This window comes from Cynoglossus semilaevis, chromosome 10, assembly GCF_000523025.1.
Source record: "Cynoglossus semilaevis isolate Cse_v1.0 chromosome 10, Cse_v1.0, whole genome shotgun sequence".
NCBI lineage: Eukaryota > Metazoa > Chordata > Actinopteri > Pleuronectiformes > Cynoglossidae > Cynoglossus > Cynoglossus semilaevis.
This window is the reverse complement of record NC_024316.1, coordinates 13,122,315-13,147,576: the sequence shown is the minus strand read 5'-3', so window position 1 is coordinate 13,147,576 and position 25,262 is coordinate 13,122,315. Positions and strand designations below refer to the sequence as shown.

At 40.2% G+C, this 25,262-nt stretch overlaps 1 long non-coding RNA gene across 5 annotated transcripts in view; it reads left to right on the top strand.

The window, feature by feature from the left end:
• The window catches only part of LOC103385135 (uncharacterized), a 213,158-nt gene that overhangs the window by 5,353 nt on the left and 182,543 nt on the right, over positions 1 to 25,262 (top strand). For all 5 annotated transcript variants that reach the window (XR_003050833.1, XR_003050834.1, XR_003050832.1 and 2 more), the window contains one exon: positions 4,201 to 4,324. This is a non-coding gene — a long non-coding RNA (uncharacterized LOC103385135). The remainder of the gene's footprint in view (positions 1 to 4,200; positions 4,325 to 25,262) is intronic.

Genomic DNA, 25,262 nt, shown 5'->3' with positions numbered 1-25,262 from the left:
ATTCCCGTCCCCACAGATTTCCATGTCATTAACAAGCAATCACTTAGTGTCTGCCTGTGGCCTGCAACCCACAGCTTGTTCCCTTCCTCCCATGGCCCCGGGACTAGAGTATTCATTGAGTGGGCCTACCTGAGGTCATTAGCATGGCCTCACTCAGCAAAAATGGCACATCTGCACTTGCTGATCGTCCTGGCCCTGTGGTTGGTGGAAGGGTGATAACTGTGAGCTAATTAAAAAGCCATTCTTTGGAGTGAAAGGCCAATTAAAGGCCTAATATTTGATAAGGCTCTCAGTTCACTCAGCAGCAGGTCCACCTGGGAAGTATTTATTAAATGTTAATGGAGACTGTAATTAATATCCAAGGTGGATTAACCTGCAACTGAGCCTCGCTCACGGTGAGTGGAGTGAGTCTGTGAGAGTAAGAACAACGGTGAATTGGAGAGTGATAAGAACCTGAGCATTTGGCTCTGGGTGGTTGCCATGAACACAGGAGGCCCCACATAAGGGTTAGCCGTCAGTCACGGTGCAGTTTTCCTGCTCTAAGATCCTTCACCACAGACCCTTCATAGCAACACAACACTTATGAATGTAATTTTACAACAAATGTAATTGAACGTCTCTACGTATATATACGTCTTGATTGTTGAATGCTCACCTCTTTCTGTACTGATACTGATATATAAGAGGTCTGGTTTAATTAGAAATAAGTTAACGATAACGATGCTGTATATACTACAAAGCTAAATGTAATTTGTCTTCATTTGATTCTCCTGTTAGGTCTAGAAACAGTTTTACAAATGAACATTGTCCTTTATCTGCAAACTGAAGAGACAGTACCAGACATAGTTGGAGATAAACCGTACTTCATTCAAATACCCGTCAGAGTGTGTGTTTTCCCACTGCCATTCGGTGTCTTATTGTCCTCACGGCTAGTTTATTTAAGTAGGTCAACAATGTTGACACTTTGGAGGACTTTTAACATCAGGGACACAGACAGGAGCAAGACTTGGTGTAAGATTTGTTTTTTATTAAATATATAAGTTTACTTTTTTAAAAAAAAATTATGATTAAACATTCTATATGAAAATATTCATCCAACCTTAAACTGCCCTTGTCCACGTCGCTGTGTCTTCAGCTGTTAAGGTGTCACAAGAGAGACACTTCTTTTGTGGTTGATGAACTGTCGTCCCCCAAAACAATTTTTTCTTTTTTACTGATACTTGAAACCGAGACATCTCTATTATAATATTCGATGATGTAAGAACACAGCCCATGTTTGTCCTCTGTTGTGTGTGTGTGTGTGTGTCAGTGCGTCCTGCTGGAGTGACTGTCCTTGTTTGTGTCCCTCAGAAGCTGCCCTCTATTTATAAGTTGTACTTTTTTTTTGAATGCGTCCTCCTGTGCTGCTCAAAGCTTAGGTGAGACAGTCACAGTGTTCTCCTAACAACAGAGGACAGACCAAGTTGAGCTGCAGACAACATTCCTCTCAAAGTGATTTCCCCCCAGAACAAGGCTCGTGCTCCTCTGTTCTTTTTACAAATAACTGTGCTTGTCACTGTTCCAGTGTACAGAGTTAGTGTTGTGTTTTTTTCTTTCTTTTCCTTCCCTTTTTTCCTCCCTCACTCTTGTGAACGGTTTGAGTTTTGCTTTTGACCTTGTCCACACCCTTTTCCACAAGCCATGGCGTATTAGGTAGTGTGTCTTCATTAGTGATGGCTGCTAAGACTAATGGACACAGTCACAGGTGACAGCCATGCCAATAGCACTAAATATGCTAAAGCCTAAGGATGTGTTGCGTTGGTGGCAGCATTAACGTTAAAGCTGTGGGTTGAGGTTAGAGTAACAGCCTAACGTTACTGAAACGGATAGAAACTGGTGTGGTTTAATGACGCTTGTCCACAGAGAAATGTCACATGGCCGTTGTCAGCCATTAGTCAGTCTTTATCAGTAATGGAGGGAGCTAAGCTAATGATGCTAGAACCTGCAATACACACACTGCAAGGCCGCAGGGCTCTGCAAAAGTGTTTGTGACCAATTCTCGCATTGTGATCATTTTCATTGTTTTTATACTCAATCATCAAGTCATCTGAACAATTAGCTTAGGTATATAAGGTGATGTAATGAAATATTTAGTCTGAAAAAAAAGGTAAAATCTGTAATGGAGTGAAAGGAGGCGTAAAGTGACATGGTATACAATATATATGTTTTGAAAGATAGAACATAATAAATTAGCATATATTAGCCCGAATGTACAGCAGTGCAGCCAGATTAGATTAGCAGATCTAGCAATGATGCCCCAAAGTATCGCAAAAATAATACTGTGCTTAATGCTTTACTATACTATTAATAAATAATACTGCTTACTGGGCCAGGCAAGTTTAACTGCTGCTGAACTTTAAATGTACACACTGTGAGCCAGCATACGACAGACTCAGCAGTAGCAGCAGCAGCAGCAGCAGCAATGCGCCACTACCTCACAAGTCCATGTGGCTAGACCTGATAGTAACCTCTCCATAACAGATGTGTGAGCGTATGTGAGGGAGCGTGTGCACGTGGGCGTGTGTGTGTGCGCGCGTGTGTAATTGTGGTCTTTATTGGTCAATAAAAAATTCAGGCTCTAGCTTGAGTGTGAATTTATTGTTTCTGTGGTCACTTAGTGCCTGAGTGTGTATGTGGGTGTGTATGGTATTAAGACCTCAATAATAACCAGTAAATCAGTCAGACATGGCAGACTGCGCTGAAACTCACTGTAGAACAGCAAGAGACCCAAGATGAATGGGTGAGGCGGGGCAGAGGTGGGGTCGGGGGCTGTTAAAACATATAAAGTAAAAAAAGGGGCGGGGGATTGAATGAGTGGAAATCAGCAGTAAAAACACTGCTGAACGATGTTAAGATCAATACTAATAACCACACAGTGAGAATGACTTCCTCACATCCCTAATAAGTTACACACTTGGGGGTGGGGGGATGTCCACACAGGGGCCCACACAGAGGTAAGACCATCCATTTATGGAGCACTTCTCCTCGAGCACATCTGACATTTGCATTCAGGTTGTCTGGCGTCCTTGTTCAGAGTGGTTAGTGTTTGTACAACACTATATGATGGTCCACCCATTAACTGTGACAACTGCCTGACATGTTTATAAGTCACACACCTGCAGCGCACACTAAGGCCCTGTGTACACGACGACAATACGACTACAGATCCCAGAGCTATAGCATTGTGTTTAGACGATGATGGAGTGTTGAACATGATGGTGTGGAGAACATGCTCTCAGTACACGGGTGGAGAGGTTTGAAAACTCTGGCCCTAATGTCTCTGTGTGAACGAAGCAGAACAAAACAATACGGTCAGCCCCGCCTCTCTGTAGCCTGTGCCCTCCTCAACCTTACGCAATAACAACAAGGTCGGTAACCATGCTCCTTCTGCCCATGCTGGAGAAGCTAATTGGAATCTTTGGTGTGCTACAGTTAGCCGTCTCCACCTTTAGTGTTTCTTTTTCATGTTTGTTTACAGTTTCCAAGCTTTTGTGCTGCTCATGCGCTGTGGCTTCTTTTACAGTTTTTCTGAACTTCCACTACAAATTCCTCTGGTGTTAGTGTGTCAGAGCATGGTTAACGCTGCACCACTTATTGTGGTTGTAAAAAGAAGTGTAAACTGGCAATAAAAAAAAGCCCAAAATATGCACAAATTTGTTCTTGTCAAAATATTCCTAACAGGTCACAAGCGGTTTGTTGTCTTTAAAAACTTTTGCAACACAATAAAAAGTTTGGAATACATTGATCTAGAGAGCTGCCACTAACTGGATATTTCCTCTTTTTTGGAACATTCTCTGTAAACCCTGGAGACAGTTGTGTGTGAAAATCCCAGGAGATCAGCAGTTTCTGAAATATTCAGACCAGCCCCTCAGGCACCGACAACCTTTTATGCTCATTCTGATGCTTGATGTGCTCGTCAGCAGGTTGTGTTGACCATAACAGCTACAGTGTGTGCCTAAATAAACTCTGTAGCTGTTGTTAATCGTTTACCAATTTTGTTTTTGATCACAGATTTTATCAGTGATTCAATATTTGCATTCTAAAGGCAGTGGAAAAGGTTGGCTGGTGCTGTGGAGAGTGATAGAAATGGAGAGTTTGCCATCTTTGTTGGTCTCCTGATCCCTTGTTTCTTTCTTTCTTTCTTTCTTTTTCCTCTAATAGGAATGCGGAGTGAACAGCCGGTCATGTTTGAAATGCCACTTTATCACTGTGGAAACGTGGTGCCACCCATCTCCTCCTCCGACAGCCCTCACACAGCTAACAGATCCTCAGTCATATTTAGAAGGTTAGTGTGCGCGCGCGTGTGTGTATGGAGTCTCTGCGTGTCATATAATATGTGGTGGATTAGATTGTTCTAAAAGCATCTCTCAATAAGAGGCTCCTGAATGTGTTTGCCCTAATGGCCTGCCATTTTATATTTCTTTGATGAAGTTACAGAAGGGGAGAAAATGGTCAACCCCGCAGTGCTCTTCCACTCACAGCCTCACACACCTCTCTCCATTTTCTGTCGAAGCTGGAGCACACACACATTAACCTCGGCTAATTCTGTCTGCTGGCTGAAGAGTTTCACGGCTTTCTCCTCACACCTGAGCTTATTATTATGATTATTTTTTTTTTAGGAAAAAGGCTGGTGGTCGGGGTGTGGGCGTTATGAACATACATTATCTTTGTCTATAACAATATAAACCTCAAGTCACCAACAGTCTTTTATCCCAGTAATGCAGTCACATCTTGCTCGTGAGATGTGAACCTATCTCACCTCGTCTTCGACAGCTTTGGTGAGATTTTAACACTTTGCTCCAAATCAAATATATTTCGCACCCACTGAGTTGAAACTTCCTGATGAGTGTGTGAGAGACGCATAACGGTGAAAGAGAGAACTTTCTTAATTAGATGACAAAGCAAAGCATATTGTACATTTTCATGCTGTTACTCATTTAACTGTCCAATCAGCAGCAAATGATACGATGCCATTAGAGTATGGACACATTTTAGAAATGAAAGTTTCAACAAAAAGTATCATGCACTTTAAAGAATATTCCTGTGACGTGGTTTTCTTATTTCATCGTTCACTTCAAATTAATTTATTAATCTAATGATGAATGATGGTATTGTTGGTGCGCTGCAGCCTGTCATCAAGTAAGAGATCAGATGTTCCTGAATGATTTCATTTTCTGAATCTGAGGCAACCTTATGTATAGCAGTGTTTAAACTTTTTGGTCACGACCCCACACCTGGAAATCAAACGGGTTGCCTGAAATTTCTTTGTAAGATTTTTTCTAACCAATTATTATCTTTTTAAATTAGGTTTAAAAAGTCCACACAAACTTAAACAACTGTATTATTTCACCTTACTAAATGTTAATCAAGTTCAAAACCCGAAATTTCTTTGATTTTTTCTAACCAATTATTATCTTTTTAAATTAGGTTTAAAAAGTCCACACAAACTTAAACAACTGTATTATTTCACCTTACTAAATGTTAATCAAGTTCAAATAAAATGCAGCATATGAAAATATCTGAGCTGGCACATCTTGAAATGCCAAAAATATATGATGTCACTGCCTTAAGGTCTTTAAGGTAAACACTTAAGAATGAGACCAAAATAAAGGAGGGGGTAATTCACACCACTCCTGAGGTGAATCAACGTTATTCTCCTAATTTCAATGACACACCTATAACAGTCATCGCTGCAACCCTACAAAAGATATGTGTTGATCAATAGTCTACCCTTACCTATAGATTTTTCCTGAGGCTATCTACTGATGCGCTGTATTTTATCAAACAACAGTGATACATATCACCATTGACCCGTCCTTATCAATTATTCAGCCCTAAGATCAAGTCCATATCATCATATTTTACATCCATCAATGGCCATAAATATCATTACGACCTTCTGCTGAATTCTTTCTGACGTAAAGTTTAGCCGCAGCGTGCTTGCATTTTGCTGAAATATCATATTTTGTTAAATTCCTGTAAAGTCACAGATAACTGTAATAGCAACTCAAAAGTGAAGGACAGCAACTCTGTGAAAGTAAAATGATGAATTTTTTGGCCTCACAGCATCAAGGTCAGTGGTTGGTTTCTAAGCCAATAGACAATAGCCCTTCTGTGCCTGTTTTCAGTGTCTGTACTAATAACATTCAGATGAGCGATAAGGCAATTTAATCCTCTGAATTTCTACCTTTTTTTTTTGGCTACAGCCAATTCTGTTTTTTTTTTTTTTTTAAATGGCTTAATAAAAACCCCGAACGAGAATTATACTCCCGGAATCACAATCAAGTGAATAATTTGTTATACAACATCAAATTGTGTCATGTGTTCTGTTCCTTCAACAACAAGATATACATTAAACTTGAAGACTGGACATCAGAAATAATCAGTCCAATAAAGCTGTCTGGATAAATATGACAAAACCTCCCATTTTTAAAACAGAATTGTACGATTTAAATTGCTACATCTCTATTATTGACACTGAAAGTTTGATTTTATACACCAGGCCAGGCTAATCCTGCTAACACCTCAGTTCAATTCTGCTTCTTTGGACATCGACAGTAGGTCTCTACTCTTGGAGTTGTATTAATGCCATCTTCTGGTTTGTTATTCTAGGCTGGCAAATATTACCACAAGAGATATCTGGCCATTTTGTAAAGAACCAAAAATTAGAAAAATACAAATGTAGGGTAGTGTCATTGCTAACAAACAATGTGCCTTGTACTTTCTGTGGCCTATGAAACTATATTTTCAAGTTATCAATATTTTCAAACTGTGTTTTTTTATACATTATATATAGGAAACAGTTTTCAGAGTAAAAAAATATCTTACTTAATGTACAAGTAGGTTTCAGACAGCTACCAGGAGTTTAAAGTAATTTACCTTTTTCAATTTACATTTTCAAAATCAATAAATATAATTTTGCTCGTAATTCCACTCAGTGTGTTTGATGTGACTGTTACCTTGGGGTTTCTGCAGCTGCACATTCACTGCTAATGGCAATCTGTGATTAGACCTATTTTTAATGTACATTTTCATAACCTTGACGTTATTTCGAACGACAGAATAGTTGTTTTGAAATTGAAATAAAAAAAATACATGTGTACTAAGGTAAAAAGGTTTTGCAGCCACACAGTGACATGGTGGTAAACATTGTTGCTTCTCAACAGCAACAAATCTGTGGTTCACACCACTGTGAGCTGATCTTTGTGTGCAGGAGGCTGTGATCTTTGTCTCCTCTCACAACACATTATGGAGGGAGCAGGTTGGTTGGTGTAAATGTCAGTGTAAATGATCATTTTTGGAATGGATTTATTATGTATTTGTTGGTCCTGTGAGGAAGTGACAAACAAGCCGTGGTCCACCGACTTTTTGATTTGGCTTTATCTCAATGTGTCCATTAATACATTTAAAACAACAACAAAAAAAAAGCTGAAAGAAAAGTTTGAAAGTAACTGCTCTACACAATTAGAAAGCCCTTCAATGAGCTTCTCTTTTTGTAGCTGTTTTAATTGTTATTGAAAACTCGTCCACCTTTTTTCCCCCGCTGTATGACAATGGCAATTTTCCACCTCGAAAAAGGTCTCGGCCTTATTCAAAACCATTAAAAAAATGTCGCAAGTCTCGTAGTTTTTGATGAATATTTCCGCTCAGTTTCACTTTTAATATCATCAGTCTCTTTTAGATTCTACAGATTTTTTTTAATAGGAAAAATAATGTAAACAGTCAATAGGTGGGGGAGTGTTTTTGTAATTGACCATAGCTTATACTCATTTGTATTTGGCCAGAGCAAATGGAAGATGTATAGCTGAATGATTTGGGTTGGTGTGTTTGTGTGTGCGTGCGTGCGTGCGTGCAGACTCTTTGTTTGGGTGTGAGTGGCTGTGGACACATGAGAACTAATGGTGACTTATTAACATCATAATTCAGGCAGGCAGGACAACTAATCACAGAGACCTCAGATAGACCAGCCACTGGGGGGTGATGGATGAAGCCTGTGTTTGTGTGTGTGTGTGTGTTTGTTTGGGTGTGCATTCGGCTGCGTGTGTGTGTGCGCGCGTGCCTTTTAGTGATAAATGGGTTGTGTGGTGGTCCTTTCACACCGAGATGTCTCCTAATCAGTCTTAATGATTAGTCTCCATTGATGAGGTGTGTTGATGAGAATGGGATTGTGGGTGTAGGGGCATGGCAACACCCCAAACATATCCTGTCCTCTTTAGAATTTGAAGAAGCAGGGATGGACAGACAGAAGAAACCCACCACTCTGTGTCTCCGTGTGTGTGTGTGTGTGTGTCACTGATAAGTATATCGGCTCGTAAACAACATGCGCTCCATATGTGCCGTGTCTGTTGCGTGGGTTTGGTTCAGGCTTTGCTGTAGCCCTTTGCCGCAGCAGACTCTATAGAAGAGAGTGTGGACATGTCTTATGTCCTCACCTCCTCCGTCTGGGTCTCTATCCGTCTTTCGACCTCCTCCCTGGGGGATGTCACTCATCCGTCTTAGGAGCCGTCTCACTGTTTACACTCATTTAGCTCCAACGGAGATAAACCCAGGACAGGCCTTAGAGTCTGAGGTATTCACAGTTACCGGGGAAAGAGAGGAAGAAGTGGAAAACAGAAAGAGAAATGCAGTGCAATTAACACAACGAGTGGTCATTTGGATCATGGCTGGATAACGAACTGAAGAGTGTTGCTCTTCTTTTTAAATGATGTGACACTGTATGACCATACACTTACTAGGATACTGTTGAACTTTGCAGAGTTGAGTAATAGAATTATACTAACTACAGAAGACTGCATGCAGTTCTTCAACTACGATGTGATGATCAATGCCTAAGGTGATCAAGTCATTTGTGTTTTAAAAGTCACAGTGAAAATGTCTTACGCTAGAGGTAGGCTCAAAAAAATTCTCAAAGCTTGAGTGGCGTGCAGGTTCAGAGTTGGTTGGATGTATGTACAAAAATACTCCTAAACTGTCAAGGATAATCTGGCACATTTGATGTCTGCTGCCATTTAGTCACATCAACAGAAACTACAGTCGATTTGTTGTAATCTATAAAACAAAAGGATTGACATCAGTCTTTTCCATACCTTGTGTTAGTTTTTTGCGGTCCTGATTAGAAAGGCCAGCGGGCTGTATCTGGCCCGCAGGTCATAGTTTGCCCAGAGTTGTATTAGACACTTAACAGAGTGTCATGTAGGGGTTATCCAAATAAATGGAAACAATCTTAAAATATTACAAAAAAATCTTGTTGCTTGTTAACTACTAGTCACTAACACAGTCCGTTCATCTAAAGATATTACTGATTCATAGATATTTAAACCTGAACCGACCTGATGATATCTCAACTTCTCACTGAGGAGTAAAAATGAACCTCGGATTTGATTTACAATTGTTATTGTGCATGTAAAAAAAAAAAAAGGACCAATATTAAAAATTTGTGATAAAATTTCTACCATAATGGCCTCTACTCCCTGCAGTTATTATAACCAATGCAAGCAGTGAAATTGCACTGCAGAGTTATTTGGCACATCTGAGAGGAGTTATTCCTAATACGAACATTTACCCTCGCTCTCTCTCTCTCTTTCTTTCTCTCTCTCTCTCTCTCTCTCTACTCCCTGCAGTTATTATAACCAATGCAAGCAGTGAAATTGCACTGCAGAGTTATTTGGCACATCTGAGAGGAGTTATTCCTAATACGAACATTTACCCTCGCTCTCTCTCTCTCTCTTTCTTTCTCTCTCTCTCTCTCTCTCTCTCTCTCTCCCTCTCTCTCTCAACCCCTCCCGTCCTCCCACCCTCTCTCTGTGTCTCTATCTGACTAAGTATTTATTTCCTGCCTGCTAATGGCACCAGCTTCAGGGAGAGGTCCGATATCCACTTTAAGCGCAATCATTTTGAGCATGGGCAGCAAAATGAGAGATTTATGGTCTGTCGAATGCAGTCTGGCAAATTTTCCAGCTTTCACACCACAACCCTTTCCTCTAAACTGTCTTTTCTCTCCAACAATCTCCATCCTCTGCCCCCCTCATCTCGGCTCATTTTTGCAGCAACTGAGGGGAATTTGTGTGTATGTAAGCAACTTCCTCAATTTAATTTTTTTTTTTAAGCATTTGCACATTCTTTTTTTCCGAAGAAAGGACGATGTTTTAATTTACAGCATTTTTTCTTGTGTTGTAATCTGTGTTTGGAATATTAAAAACTTTTTTTGCAGTTTGTTGGGTTGAATCCTGAATATGAAAGCATCAGCCCTGTTTTGATTATTGGTTTCCTCTGTTTCTGCTGTGAGTAATGACCGTGGTTTTAATGGGGGTCTTACAAGTGTCCAGCTATTAATTAAAGCTTGATTGGAAGAATAAATTAATCTAGCTGCGGCCCGCCTGATCAATAACCCATATGAGGGCTCCATTAAGCACCGAGGAGCACTCTGCGTGTGATGTGTGGGTTGAAGGAGTTAGCAGAGTCAAATGGGCCTCTTAGATTGGAAGTGATTTTCACCCCTATTAATCATAACGGCCTCATCAGGTCCTGCAGGTTGTGATTGTGTGTGTAGTCTCCATGCTTTATCTTCCTTTGCATATACACAGCAGAATGTTTTAACACAGAATTGTTACAAAGATTTTTTATTCTTTATATTTTTCACCACAATCATTTAAAACCTGCAGTTGATAAAAAGACTGATGGCATTTGCTGATTATAAAGTTCCCTCCTGTGAAGTACTAATCCATAATCTGGATTCTGTGAAATATGTGGGGCCTCCTTCAGTAAATTAATACGACAGGCCCGTGTAAAAAAAACCTCATTCTAGCTAATGATGAATTTTGTATTCTTTGAAACTCAAGAGTGGATTTTTATTTGTCTTACTGGTGTTCAGGCATTCATTATTATGAACACTATAATGAACACTGGCTGGGGTTTTAAAACTGCACCTCTTTTAAAAGGATATGATTTTTGACGTTTGAAATCACCTAACGCCCACCGTGACAGTCAGAACTCAATCATTTTGGCAGATTAAAAATGTAACCTTAAAAATGCCTTTAAATTGTAGTTGTTCTAGCAGTGACTAAGAATGTAGGTGTTTTACTGTTTGTACATGTTGGGCCAGTTGTGGAATTCACAACCAGCAATGGGTTGGTTTTGTACTGCAACGTTTGGCATGTCTGTGTTCTCAAACCGAAACGGTTCAGGATGAAAACACATCCAGTTACAGCCTGGAAAGATTGTGTCATATTGTGAATTTCCTGTTTCTCCCTGATGCAACCCTGCAATTTCAACTTTATCTTTTTTTTTACTTATCTAACTCCACCTACCATTATCTCATGTGGTGTCTGGTGTGAATATGAACCAGGCTGTTAATTTGTGAATGCAGTGCTTGTCCACTTGGTTCCTTTCCTCTCATGTTCTTCCACTCTATTGATTCATTTGTCTTTGGTAATGTTTCTGTGAAGCCTGGAAACACCGACATTCAGATCAAGTCTCTAATTTTATTGTAGCATTTTTAAATATGCTCCACATTGAGTGCCAAACACACCCCTGTTCCACTCTTCTGTTTCACATTGCTACTCATTTGAGAATAAAGAAACCAATAACTGAGTCTATCTGGAGCCATGCCTAAACGAATTTCTTACATAAAGATGTCAGAACAATTATTCTCTCTCACTGTTCCCTATTTCACTCCCTCTTTCTGTGTTGTCAGTGTGTGCAACACTGCGTATCTCCCATTGTGAGCCTTTGCACAGTTAAATGGAAAACCTTGCATGGTTTCCCCAACCTCATTATTTGATAGACCAGATGAGAAATAGATTTATGATTTAGATTAATAATGTTAGCCGGAATTCATTGTTTCCGCCATTCAGCTGAACAACTTCATATCAGTCCCACTAATGCTTTAGAAACACCACTGCTGTGTGTTTAATAAAATCATTGTTAGGAAAGCCATTCATTCTCATTTGAGCAGCAAGTCTTTTTTACTTGGATGGAGCAGCTCTCCACCTCACCAATCCTGTGAAGACAACAGGGAATAACCGGGCAGATAAAGAATGGAACAGCATCTCTTTGTTGCAGATTGCTGTGATTCTGTGTACAATAATATCACGAGGGAGTATTTATTAGAAAATCTTATGGAAAATACATAAAAAATGAGATTGTTTTCCATTATGAAGCTTCAAGGAGAACATAGACATTAGTTCCCAGGTAAAAGAGTATTACAATGTTTTCCATCAAATCACCAGTTCTATTAACAGTTTGTTCTGCTAAAAACGCTCTCTATTGCAAAGAGGCCCATAAGTAGCATCTAATATGTTTTTTAAAAATCCAATAACCTGGAATGCACACATTATTGGAGGTTGAAATACAATACTAGAGTAAATGTTAAAATATTCCTATTGCTAGAAGGCGGATGCACAGAGAAAACTCAGACGTAGTTTGAATTTAACTGCTTCTCTTCTTAGCCCTGGGCGGAGGCATTATGTTACAGAATGTCACAGAAGAACTGCAGTTCTAAGACCAGGTGTAGTCATCATAGCCCAAATTTCATTTTCCTGGGGTCAGATGCTGCGTGAGACTGTGGCCTGGAGCCACATCTGTGAACAAGGTTGTACTATTTACTATAAATGACTGTGGCAGCGGAAGAGGTAATCGGCCAAACAGTGCTGGTCACAATGGGACACCAGCAACCCTTAATCATCAAGCTGCAGCAAATTAATTACCACAATCATCTACCTACGGCAAATTAATTATCACAATCAATCAACACAAATTAATCTGGGCCTTGAAATAGCCCTGCGGTCAACATGTAATCAACGCCTCTACCCTGCAGCTGGGGCAGGGGAAAACATGCAAATATACCTACACAGGACAAAAGATAAACAAGAATTATGAGGAAGTAAACACTTTGTATCCACAAACGGTGAGACCGACCACCACAAATGCACAAACGACTGAAAAGGGCTTAAAAAGTTACATTTGGAGAGGAAATGTGGAACTCTCTTTCTCTCTCTCTGTCTCTCGTCTGATGTTTACCAACTAAAAGGAAAATATTTTTGGCTCCTGGTATGTGTTAATGACTTTGGGTTTTCTGCCCCCAACTGTCTTTGGTGGCAAAAGCCAAGAAACATCTCCTTTCAGTACAGCATGTATTTAGAGAGATTCTCAGACGAGCAGCTGAGTGGATCAAGTGGAAACACTGACACGGTTTAAGTGATGTTTTTTTTTTTTTTGTTTGTTTGTTTTTTGCTTCTTAATGCTCTTCTCTGTACAGTGGGATCAGAGATTTAAATACCTCAGTTTAATGTAGTGGATAAAGACACTCTTAAAGCAGTGCTGTCTGTTAGTCAGTAGTAAATTTAGTTTCTGGAGCCTCTGTGAGCCTTTAAAGAGTATTTTAACCAAGTCTTTGTTAATGTTCTATGAAAGATTCCAGGATCCTAATTGGGAGTACTTTTACACATATTAATTGTTCTGTACCAACATTAACAGTCTGTATCAAATCCATAATCCAAGCTACCAAGTCAGAGAGTGTAACCAAGAATTTATTGCTTCCTTATGTGCTGCTGTAGATAAAGCCAGGCCTATTTATAGTCTTTTCCTAACAGTCAGGGTTGCTTTCCAGGTAGGCTGTAAAATCTCCTCACTGCTGTCTCAGACCTTACTGGAACCAATTTAGCAATAGGAGCTAGTGAACCACAAAGCGGGACAAACAAATAAATATCAGCAAGCAGCCTCAATTAATGGCACACGCAGTCAGCACATGCTGCCAAATGATGTGAGAGAAGATGAAAAGAAGCTAAAAAGCGTTTCTGTTTTTCTGCTGGTTTGCTGCCCTCGGTTAGAAATTGAAATTAAATGTTTTTGTTGTTGTTGTTGTTGTTGTAGAAAAAGATGCTAATGAATTACTGTCCACATGCTGCGGCTTCAAAAATATAAAACTCTAGGATAAGAGATAATATTAAATAAATCAAGGCTCCCAGCACAGTTGGAGCAGCTTTACTTAGTTTACATAGCCATGTGGCCAAGGCTCCATTTGGCCTTCATCCATTTTTTCCCCTGGGAAATTCAAGCATCGACTTGAAACACCCTGAACGCATCGCCAGTCCAACTCCAGGCCACACACCAAGAAACATATTCACGACGTCTGCATAAACCAGGGACATTTCAACAGTTCGTACAACCACTGCACCAGTACCGTGGTCCAGTCCTCGGTCCTCCAGTCCTGGTTCAGTCTTTAATCTTCGTCTTTACAGTTTTAGTTGCTGAAGTTGGTTTGACTCGGTCGAATCAAACTCACTCAAGTATGAGTTTATGTGAAGTTTTAAAAACAGACACACCAAGATAAGGTCAAGTGCATCGTATGGTTGCATATTTCTTAATTACATGCGGTATTTTCTATCCACTGTTCATTACGTACTGTACTCCTTGACCTTTGCCTTCCGTGTTCACTCTTGTTTCTTTTGTCCTTGTCTTCCGTGCTGACTCGTGTTCTGTTGCTGTAACTACCGTATACAGTTTCCTGCCAAGGAAGTCGGAAGTCTTGATCTAAGATTTATTCCAAAATAGGTTTCAAGTAAAACTAACAGAATGAATAATGATGCTAAACTTCTACATTACTGAATGTTTGTTGAATATCTCTGTTAACGTACAGTTCAACATAGTGAAGAGCTGAGTGCAAAACATTTATCTAAAAATTTGCCATTATGTGGCATCTGTACATAGACTTTTTTCCCTCTCTCTCTCTCTCTCCAAGCTCCTAAAACCCCCGAAACTATATTTATCCCAATATAACAGCTATTGTCTCACACATCTTAGAAAAAAAGAAATCTGACTCCTCTTTTGTAACGTTCACAAGTATAAACCAAACACTTCTCTCACTGGCGGGGGGTGATGCTGTGTTCATTTTTTTTCTCCCACCTTATTATCTACCCCAAAGGTCGTTGCTCCTCACTTTGCTGAAATATAAATATGTTGTGAGGACAAGCGCCTCAACCCATTCCAAGCTCATCAGTTTCAGATCCAGCTCCATGGTGGAGACAACATTCCTGTAGTAGGTTTCAATTAAAAAAAAAAAGGAAAATTCTATGTTCACTTTCTGCATCTGAGTTTTGGATTTTTGGTTTTTCTCTGAGTCATTGTTTCCTGAGTCACAGCTGAGTCATGAGTTCTTAAAAAGGGGTTTGAGTCAGTCATGTGTCCCCTGTTCTTAATGTGCTGAGGTAAAGGGGTGTTTGCCTCTGGGTCCCTTCACTGAAAAGAAGACGTTGAGACTGCGATTGAGAAAAAAAAAAAGGAAGTTAGTCTAGGGTTTTACATTTGAGCAGATAGAAAGTCAGATTTTCAGAAGCTCAGCTGATCTAATTTAGCTAACAGCTCATTTTTTTGCTCGAGGTTTTAAAAGCAGCCATGCTTTAGTTTAGTGGCATAAAAAAATCAGTTGTAGTGATTTGCTGTATTACGTGTGTATTTCATACGATGTTCTTGACTGTAATACACTTGTGTGTAGCATCACATTGAGTGATAAATCATTCTATGACAAAACTGAAAAAAAACCTCGACTCCATTGTTCACTTAATTCCTCCTCTTCACATTCCCAAGAGCTGTCCGTGGATGACAACAAGTGCTGGAGATCCTCCCCCTCCTTTCTCCCCCTCCGTCCTCCCCCTCCTTCTCCTCTGTTTTGTCTACTCGTCCTCCTCCATCCTGTCTAGTCTCTCCTTCATCGTGTCTACACCTAATATCCCCTCTCTTTCTCTGTCTGTCTCAATAACGTACTTCTTTGGTGTCTGTCCATCTCTTTCTTTTTTAATCTGTGTCACTCACTTTTTTTTTTTTTGTCCCTGTCACTCTCCTCCACGCCGTCTCCCCTCCTCCGGCTTTCTCCTTCTCTGCTCTCCGTCTGGCTCTGCTGATCTTTTGGAAGCTGAGTAGACACTGAGCAGTTCCTGTGGGACCTGGCTGAGCCATATTGTGTGACACCCTGGTGGCGCCTAAAGGCAACTTAACACACATCCCCGGACACACACTCACACACTCTCACACAGAGTAGGAGAGAAACACAGACAGACTCCTGACATGCAGGGTTTTTACATTCAAATTTTTATTATGAAATGATTTCCGTTGTATTCAAATGAGGGTGGCTCTCCACCGTCTCTGTGTGTTTTACGATGTAAATAACTGCTGGCGTGTTCCCGTTGTCTCTGTGTGCTGTTGTGTCAAGGATTAAAGCGACTACTTCATTGCGTTGGGTCCCTTGATGGCCTTTAGCTCTCATCTGGGCATGCTCCAATACCTGAGTCTGACTGGTCTCAAACTGTCCTGACAGGAAATCTATGGGTGTGTGTGTGGGTGTGTGGGTGTGTGTGTGGGGAGGAATGCATCTGGATGACAGCTAAATTGAATGCCAAGGCCAACAAGGCCACGGGATCTCAATGAGAGACCAGGGCAGCATAGAGAGAGAGAGACCGGAAGAGAGACACTGGCACTAAGCCCAGCAGTGACATACAGAGAGCGTTATTGCGAGTCATATGTGTGTGTGTGTGTGTGTGTGTGTGTCTGTGAGTAATTGATTGGGTTTTAATGTGCTCCCTGATGTGGAGTCCCTGACATCGGGATGAGCAGGAAAAATGGAGAGGAAGGAGAGGAGGTGATGGGGTGACGTCTTCAAAGTAACATAGGAAGGACACTGGCTTGTCCAGGGATTCTCTTATCTGTTGTCCTGAAGGGCTTCCTGTCACTCAACAGTATCATGAATAACAGCAACAATTGCCTACCGAAGCCAATTGGAACTTTTCTATCAGGTGTTGGATCATCTAATATATGAGGGAATGACAAAATGTCCAAGACAAATAATCAACAAAATAACAATTGTTTTTACATTTCCTGCTTAAACCACCACAAGGTCATGGGTTTGGGGTAGAGTCAATCCCAGGAGTAAAAGAGGACGGGGGACAGCATGGACAGTTGTCAATAAGACAAACACAACAGTAACCCTCACACTCCTATACCTGTGTCTACCTACTGCATGGTTGTGGACTGTGGACGAAAGCCTAATGAAATGGACTATTCTCACTCGCAAAGTTGAATAAGGCAAACTCTACACAGATGGGCTGGGGATTGAACCACCAGTTAAAGCTAAATTACAAACAATTTTATATCAATTTTTATCGTACTATTTTGAACAGTGATGACAATCCCTGTCGTTATGTTGTGTTTTTGCTGTGAGCAGCTCAGTGTTTCTCACCATTTGGTCAAAGCAAAAACATTTCATGGCTGAAGAAAAGGAATATATAAATCCCTGCCTCCTTAGGCTCTGATCCTAGTTGGTATTCTCCTACACATGTGATCTACTTCTCTCCCCCCTTTTACTCTCCTTTTCTTCTTCTTCTCCCTATCGCTAGTTCTCTTTCTTCGGAGTTGTTAGTAAGCGTCCAAGGTCAACTACATTAGTGTCGAGCTGAGACTTGGCACTGACACGGGCCTTTGATGTTCTCAGGGTGAGGGAGAGAGAGGGAGTGAGGGAGGACATGTAAGGCTGAATGTGAACAGGAAAAATAGAGAGAGCGATGTCTTGGGATTGGTAGACGTAAGAAGAAAGGAGAGGAGCTGAGGATGAATACAAAACTGCAAAAGGAACAGGGGAGAGAAGGAGTAAAAGGAGAAGGTGGCAGGCGGAGCGAGGTCCTCAGAGCCAGGAGAAATGTAGCATGTAAAAATCTGAAAGACTGAAAAAAGAGGAGCTACAAAATAATTGTAAACCTTTAAAAATATATATATTTTCCACATTTGTCCTTGTGCCATAAATAACCTTGATTACTTGGACCTTGTTTTTGCCAACAGCAGAATGCAAATTCTCTAATTTTCACATACCAGAGTTAATAGGTGTGTGTGTGTGTGTGTGTGGCTACACTCACCAAATTTTTTAAATTCATATATAATCAACTAAGAGACACACAGTAGCAGATGTGGACAGGCTTATAGCAGGAATATCACAGGGTTGCTGGTTTAATTCCTGGATTTCTGTGTGGAGTTTTTTCTCAAGTTCTAGTTTAGGAATTCGGGTAATTGGTCACTCAAAAAAGACCATAGGTTTGATTGTAAGTGTGAATGTTCGATTGTCTCTACATGGCCCTGTGATGTGTTGGTGAACTGTCTAGGGTGAAATGCAGCCTCACTCCAATGACTGCTGAGTTTTGCTGCGGACCCCAAGAAATAGAAGACGAATTAATGAAATTGAACTAACTGCTGATTTAATCAGATGCTGTTCACATCCTACTTAGCTCAGAGTTTCACTTTTATCAGCCCCGTTTATGTTACACCTTCAGCCCAACAAAGAAAGCAGAGTTTATTTTACAAATGGTAAAAAACTAAATTGAATTGCTCAGATAAGGAAGAAAAGTGAACGCAAATAAGCAACTAAATAAGCAAAACGCTGACACGGGCATTACAGAGGGCATGCTGGCTGAGAAGGAAGGGGGAAAAAATTATCTTTAAACACGTCCAACTACGGCACATTCATCAAGATTATTGGGTCAGCAGAGCAGAGGAAGGTTTATATTGGCGAAATTGCAGAACTGGATAAGTACCAGTGACTCCCAGGCAACAAGGCAATCAACTTATTTGTCCATCTACAGATACACAATCGATGGTTACTGTCTTTATTAGTTTGGCAACAAATGTTCATCCATTATTACAAAAACAACTAAATATTTAACTGATGCTGCTTAAACTGAGTCCTCATCGGATCCATCAAACCCAGACATATTGGCAACTGTGTCCCTGAATAGAAAATAAAAAAAGAGCACAAGGCTGTAAATTTCTGATATAGTGTTGAAGCCCAGAGGAGTCACAATTTATTTTTAAATTTGGACTACTTTTGGGAAGTATTTCAAGTTAAAATCACGTTGGCCTTGCCCTCTTTTTGGCTTTGTCAGCTCATTTGGAAGCAAATCTCAAGATCACATGTAGCAGAGTGATAACCACTCGCTGAGCTGTGCTCAGTTTTCTTTTTTTTTATCTCTGAGTATTGAAAATCATCTATATTCAGTAAAAAGAAAGTGTGAGCCTGTTTCCTGTCAAAGAACTAACTAAGAACAGACTGTAGATTTCAGCGTGTCAGCAGAAACCGTGCAGATGAATTAGCGAGCAGACAATTTCACCCTGCCTCTGCTCAAAGTGATCAATAAAGTGTATGTGCTATGAATAAATTTGGGCACACTTCTTTCTATGTAATGAAAACCTACAAACATTAAAGCTAAGCCTTGGCACTTTAATGTATTATCCATTATTTTATTTCAAATTCAATTTGCCAGAGCTCAGAAGCTGAAGAGAAAAAGTTATTTATCAAAGCAGATTTATCTGGTCCTGTCTCTGGGTGTATCATCCAAAAGGGTTACAGAAGTTCTCACTGTCTGTCTCCATGTCCAGGTCAATAAAACAGCTCTGAGGGGTTGGAGTCACTGATGAAAAATTTAAATGAAGTCTTTAAGGTTTCCAGTCCAATTCTTGACTGTTAAAATATTTGCATGTGGTTTGAGTTACTCAACAAAAGTTTGGGTCTAGTCCAAGTCTACAGTGTTTAAGTACAAGTCAAAAAATCGAACTTTTAGCTGTAGTTTAGCTGGATAGTTCAATATTGAGTCACTCAAGAAAAGCCCAAGTCCTAGTCCAGGTCAACCAAAAAGTACATATTTATTCTGAGGTTTTAATCAAATGTAAGTCTTTAGGATTTTAAGTTAATCATTTAAGCAAAGTTGGAACCAAGTCTTAATTATGAGCTTTGGGATTTCAATGCGAGTCCAGGTCACACGTGAAAAGTTTTTTTTTAGTATAAGTCAACTCCCCTGAGTTCAATCCATAGTCAGAAAAGAAAAAGGCTGTTCTAGTCCTAGTCGGGTGTCAGAATTACAGTCAAGTCCCTAGGCTGTTCTAGTCCTAGTCGGGTGTCACAATAAAACAAGGTCTTGGCTCTAGTATCTATTTTAAGCCTTGTTAAATCAAGTGTCGCTAATCAGCGACTACACATTTATCCATGTAAGAACAAAAGAATATCAATAAGTGCACAACTCTTTGAAGAGTCTCACCCTCTCCTTCCCCATGATTAAGAAGTCTGTTTTTTTTTTAGCCTGTTGTGAGGAAAGGGTGACATCGAAAACAAGGAGAGAACTGCAGTAGTGAAGATAACAACAGCACTAGAGAGAGAGCTGAGAAAAGATGAGGGTTAAGGCAAGTTAGAGAAGTTGTGTGAAATAAAGGGCAGATAAATGGCAGCCATTGTGTGAGTGAGAAAAGGGAGACAGGTTGTGTGGTACTGTATATCTGTGGGTGAGGCCTCTGCCTATTACAGTGTATTAGCCTGTGGCTGATATATGGACTGTTGTCAGGGATATGAGGTTTAGATAGGCCGCAGTCTGGCTTAGATAGAGTTTATGTAATGGAATCCGGTCTCATATCACTCGTGATGGGCCGAGGAGGGTGGGGCTAATTTGATTGCCCCCTTCCACACCCTCAGAGATCAGTCTGTGGCTGGGGGATAAAGGATGGACTGTTTTACAGGTGAGTGCACGGGCTAAATCTATCAGTCAATCCAAATGCTGTTTTCATTCTGATGGTTTGTGGTCGCGTCGGAGTGATCACCATTTCAACAGACACAACCTGAGGTTTCCATCAGAGACCTCGGATGTCTTCACGTTAAGTCTTTATTCTCATAGGAAATTAGACTTGTTTTATATTTACATTTAAGCATTTCTGCATTTAGCAGACACTTTTATCCAAAGAGACTTACAAGAGGAGGATTAATAATCAGGTTATATAGAGGAACTCTTGAAAGGAGACCAGTCGTCAGGAAACAAGTGCAGAAGGAGATAGAGGAGGGTAGAGGCAGAGACGTGCTAGGACAGGAGGTGCTCTCTGATATTAATGTAGCCTTTTTTTAACGCTTTACACATAACATATAGTGATATATATATGTATATATAAATATAAAAAATGAAGCTGATCTTAAGAGATTGCAACCATTGACTCTGTTGTTGGTTATAATGCATTGGTCAATAGTGACACTTTGCTAAGGAAACTATGACCATGATCAGTCAATAGTTCCATCTGTAATCAGATTTAAATTTTGAATCATTTTATTCATACATGTTACTTACTCTAGGTTTTCTTCATCTTTTCTTATATTGTGTGTTTGTGGTTCCATGGTGTAGCTGTTAGCTTGTCTGGAGCAGAGAGTCCTGGGTTTAAGGCCTCTATGGGGCAGCCTGTTACAGCACATCTGCTGGTAACACAATCATTTCCCCAATGTGGCATCAATAAAGTTAACAAAAAAAAAATTGCAATAACAAACCAGTGTTAAAACTAGGTTTTTGAGTATTGACAAATGTGTGTGTGTGTGTGCACATCTGTGAGAGAGATATTCTGAAGCTATTCGATCTCTCAGGAAACATACCGACCACATTACCCCCGAGATATGCATTAGTGTGGAAACACTTAGAGCTCCTGAAGTTTCAGTGGAACATTTATCTCCTGTGATAAAGTGTTGATGTAAAACATGATCATATTTGTTCTGTGAGGTCTCATTTACCAGGTTGTGACATCCTCTGGTCGATGAGGACATTTTTTTTTATTGTAGGTGTCCACTTATTACCTCTGTGTGTCTTTGTGACTGTCTACACTGTCACACCACAAACAGAAGGATTAATACAGGGTTGTTGTTGTTGTTGTTGTTGTTGTTTTAATTGATTTATTTCTTTTCATGTTGAAATAAATGTCCCCAGAGTTCTGTACAGCTGAAGCTGTGGAAACAGAGGAGACATTAGATTAGAGTTTTGGCTCCAAGACAGTGCTGACAACAACAATTACAATAGTATTTACTCTAATTATAAATGATTATTGTACAGGGAGACAAATTAAAATGGCTTAGGAAGTCCAAAACAAATAAAAATAATAATAAAAAATGGTCAAATTGATGTTGTTTTTCTGCAGTTGCTGCGAGCAGTGGTGAGACAATTTTAGTGATTGATGAAAAAGTTATTTGTTGGATTACAGGGCCTTACGTACACGACAGCTGATATGTCCAAGAACCCCCAGAAATATAGATCTGTTTCAGAACTGACAGCACACGTGTCAAAACAATTTGGTGGAAGCAGATTCTTCTGTGACACATGACGGCTGACAGTTGTACCATAAGATGAGGTTGGGTGGAAGGGAATATTGGTCTGCTGTACGCTGTATGTTATTGACAAGGAGCTGTCATTTGATGTGCTCCATAAAGCTCTGACATGACGCGATGATAACACGGATGAAAACAGTTCCTTCGTTTTCACTATGTTCGTTTTGAGTGTATTTTACAGAACGCAGGGTGAGCGGTGAAGAATTAGATGAATAATGAAGAAGCTGTAGTGGCTTTGTAACGTGTGTGTGTGTGTGTGTGTGTGTTGCTGCCTGTCACAGTGGCACACTGTTGATAACATCTTCCACAGTAACTCCTTAGTGGATGATACAGACAAAATTATACGTAATTAAAAAACTATTAGACACAAAGTAATTCAGTGTGTTGACATGTTAAGCTATTGAATTTTTTTTTTAATTACACATGAAAAACCACTAATCAAGTCAATGTAATCAACTGTGTTTATTAAACACTGGAGAATACATTTAGCTTTGAAAAAGCATTTAGCATTTAATACATAATACATTTTCTCATCTTAAATAGAACAAGATAAAGTAGAATGTCATTCGCAACATACGGTAAAGTGTAGCCAAATAATGTGAAAAAGCAAATAATAAAAAAAAATATCTCACCTAGTTGGTACAATAACAAATCAGTGCTTCAGTCTGATTGGTTGGACAGTGACTTACCTCTGTGTTGAGTTTTGAGTCTATGGATCTGATCCAAAATTTGCACATTAGTTAAACCAAGTTAAACATTGGATTCATATCCGTAAAAATGTTTGTCAGATGTTTTTATCCAGTGACATGAGTGGGAGTTTATGGTTCCACTGCAGCACGAGCCCAGGACCTTCTGTGTGTAAGGCTGTGTTAATAACCGTGACACTATAAAACCACACCTATCAATAGTAATTTTTTTCCTCCAGATGACAGATGATGATTATCAGTGATTACTGATTTATCTTTAAATCCTATTACTCTTGGGATCATAGACCAGGAAGTCTTTAGAGTCGTTAGAACGTTAGATGTTGGTGAGAAGAGGCTGTCGCTTTTTACCGTATCGCATGATACTAAATTAAAAAAAGTTGACCTATTTCACACTGTGCTAGCTCTAACCATTGCTAAAGGCTACCAGTAATATAATTCACTGATGGCATAAGGTGTTAACCTTTACATAATAGCCTTACATAGCCTGGAGTCCTGAAGTGTAAGAACAATGTGGCCAAGATAGTTTGGATAAATCTGAAATAAGTTTCACACTTCAAAGGAGCAGTGTGGGTGAGATAGTCTTCTTTCTTTGTTAATGTGAATGATTAAACTGAGGAAAAAAGTCCAGCTTTCAGAGGCAACTGATTGTGATAATGGCTGATAAAAGAGTGACATCCAACTTCTCTGAAAAAGGAGGTTTTGAGCGTCTAGAGATTCACTCCATCTTTTCACAGATATCATCTTGGTTCTTTTTCGCGAGATATTACAAAGATATGATCTCGCCCACACAAACAAGATCACCGTCCTTGTAATTCACTCAGCTGGATATCCACTGCCTCAGATATTATCAGGTGATTGTTGAAAGCTGTGACATATGCTGAGATCATCCCGGCGTAACTCGCATCCTCTAACGTTTAAAAGTTGTGTGTCAGGCAGCAGGAAAACATCTGCTCTCTAATAAATTTTAAATGAACAGCTCTACATTTGTTCTTTAGTTCACATGTCATGTAAGCAGTCGTCTAAATTATCTTCAGTGTTTGCTCACAGCGAGCTGCGAGGCACAGACTAAAAGCCAAACCAAACCAGGCTATTTACTAAAAATTCTGCTGATGTTTTTATTTTTTTTTTAAACCAGGGCAGACGACAGTCGTAGGTAACACACAGGCCTTGGGGAAAGTCAAACACAGCCCAGAATCCCAACTCTTAGGATTGTTGCACATATTCTGCACTCTTTTTCCTCATGTGTTCTTACAGTAGACTGACTCGAATTCATCATTGTCATGTCAGTCGGTGCCACTGCTCTTATGTCTCTCTCCATCTCGCTCTCTAAAAAAATCCCTGGACACGTCAGTTCTTCATCCCAACTCTTCTATTTGCATCAATTCCTCCTCCTCTGCTGTTTTTTCCCCCTCTCCATCCGTCTCTCTCCTTTTGCCTTTTGCCCTCATCAGCTCAGTGAAGGAGAAATCTGTGCGTGATGAGGGCCGGGGGACGATCTGCCTCCACAATAACCAGACTTTATTGTAACCCCATAAAACCACAGGAAAATGGGCTGAGGCTGATGTACAGTGCTGTTGTATGTCCACAGCTGCAGCCTCTGTGCCCCCTCCTCTCGCCTACATGTGTATTACCTCATGCTGAGCGCCAGAGTGAGGCCGCTGCTGCTATTACTGTTAAAATAACAGGAAAAAAATAGTGCAACAGAGAGGCAGGGAGACCTTAAAGGCTGAAAAAAGCTCAGCGGAGCGAAAAGGGAGTCGTTAAATACTAACTCTTACTGCCCACCGCCCCCCATATTTCTCTGTTTTCTCCATCCTAGTCATTTTCCTCTCTCCTCTAATCAGTGAAACTCTAAGGGACCATTGGATTCTTAATGGGGCTGCAGATTAAGACTGCAACTTTCCCCTTGATGGACCCCCCCCCCCGCCTGTTCAGACTCACATGCCGCTCCTTAAATGCCACCTGACTTTGGAGTGGCATATTGTGAGAAGATGAAACAAAGGAGTTTTACAGCAGCATAAAAGGTACAGTATCTGCTTGAACACTTGAACCAGTCTTTGATGGTCACACTGTGCTGGAGAGTGATCCTCTCTCACACACGGAGAACAAGTGTCTGCTAGGTGCTCTCCTGGGTATTGAGTAGTGATTCAAGAGAAAGGGCAGCCAGACTTCATAGATATATCTTACAGTGGATGGTGCGTGTGTGTGTGAGAACTGCACAAAAACACAGATGGACAAAATGAGTGACATGTATTCCAGTGAACCGGTAAAAATAGCATCCCATCTTTAGCCTGTTCTCCGAAACCTAAACTGACAGTGAGTCCGCTCCACTTCTGCAGGAAAAACAAAAACACACTCCATTT